Source organism: Schistocerca americana, chromosome 5 (assembly GCF_021461395.2).
Source record: "Schistocerca americana isolate TAMUIC-IGC-003095 chromosome 5, iqSchAmer2.1, whole genome shotgun sequence".
NCBI classification, from domain to species: Eukaryota; Metazoa; Arthropoda; class Insecta; order Orthoptera; family Acrididae; genus Schistocerca; species Schistocerca americana.
Genome location: NC_060123.1, coordinates 363,661,767 through 363,663,633, shown reverse-complemented (window position 1 = coordinate 363,663,633; position 1,867 = coordinate 363,661,767).

Sequence of the window (1,867 nt, the reverse complement as noted above, 5' to 3'; positions counted from 1 at the left end):
GCAAAATGGTAGCTTTGAGAGATGAAATAGTGAAGGTAGCACAATGATTAAATAGACAAAGACAACAATCAGTAGAAATCCTTAGGTAACACATGAAAGATTTAATTTAATTGATAAAAGGAGAAAATATAAAAGTCAAGCAGGCAAAAGGGATATAGACATCTTAAACTGAGAATGCAAAGTGGAAAACCGTTAAGCAGGTATGGCTAGAGCACAAGGTGAAGGCTCTAAAAGCAAGTAGGACCACAGGAAAGATGGACACTGCCTATTCAAAAATTAAAAAGACTTTTGGACAAAATAGAAGCACAATATGAATATTAAGAGCTCAGAGGCAAAGAAAGGAACAATGGAAGGTGAAATTAGTCTATACTTGGAATGAGTCTTGATGTTTTTCAGTCTATACACTGTGCAAGCTGCGAAGGGAACAGAGCAGAAATTTGAATAGGAAGTATTTTTCCAAATGTATTTGCCTTCAAGTGTAGACTTGCACAGAAGTGAAACAAGGACAACAAACACTTCAGAAAGAAATAAGGTAACTGGATAGATAAAAAAAATCTACTCACCAAGTGGCATCAAACACACACACATAAAAGATTATAATTAGGTAAGCTTTCGGAGCCAGTGGCTCGTCCTTCAGCCAGAAGGGTTGAAGGGGAAGGAAGAGGGGTGAACGAAATGGACTGCACAGATCTGGGAAAAGAGGTAGATTTTGGTAAAGTCACCCAGAACTGCAGGTCAAGGGAGACTTACCGGACAGGATGAGAAGGAAAGACTGATTGTTGGGAACTACACCAGATGAGATTTGAAAACCTGAGAGCTTACAGGTGGAAAACAAGCGCAATACGCAAGACAGAGATTACTGCTTAAACATCATGCATGAGGTAATGAGAGAGGAAAGCTAAGTGCATTGTACGTAACACAGGAGGGAGGGGGACAGTGAAAAATAGACAGATAAGATAATGAAAGATGTATAAAACTAAAACAGAGTGAAGAAAGGAGTAGTTATCTTGCAGAAATGCTGAGGTGGAAAAAATTAATGTAAATTAAGGCCAGGTGGGTGGTGAGAACAAACCACATACAATGTTAGTTCCCACCTGCAGAGTTCTTAGAAACTGTGTCTGGGGCAAGAATCCAGATGGCACATGTGGTGCCTGTGGTGAAGCATGCACTGCGGTGACAATTGTCATCTTATAGAGCATGCTGTGCAACAGGGTATTGCATGATGCCAGTGTACACCCCCTGCCTATGCCCATTCATCCTAACTGAAATTTGGTGGTACTCATGAAAATGTAAAAGGCCGAACAGTTGTTTACATAACAGTTGGTATACGGCATCTCGTTTCACAGGTGGTTCTGATTTGATAGTGTGTTTTGCCAGTTACAGGCCTGGTATAGTTGGTGGTAGGAGGGTACATAGGGCAAGACTTGCAGCAGGGATGTCACAAGGGTAGGACCCATAGGGTAGGGAGATGGGTGCAGGAGCACAGGGTCTGACAAGAATACTGCCGAGATTGGGAGGGCTATGAAAAGTTACTCTGTGTGCAGGGCAAAATCTCAGACAGAATGGATCTCATTTCAGGGCATGATTTTAGGAAGTCATGGCCTTATCAAAGTAGCTGATTAACGAATTCCAGAGCAGGATAATACTGAGTGACCAGTGGTGTGCTCCGAAGCTGCTATTTGGAGGGATCAGAAGCATCAGGATTTGATGTGATGACCCAGGAAATCTGCTTTTGAACTAGGCTGGTGAGGTAACTACATCCAGTGGAGGCTGAAGTGAGAATGGTGGTGCACTACTGTTATGAGTCTGTATCCGAATAAATAAATTTGCCTCGCATGCCAAGGCTGTAAATGAGGGAATGTTTGAC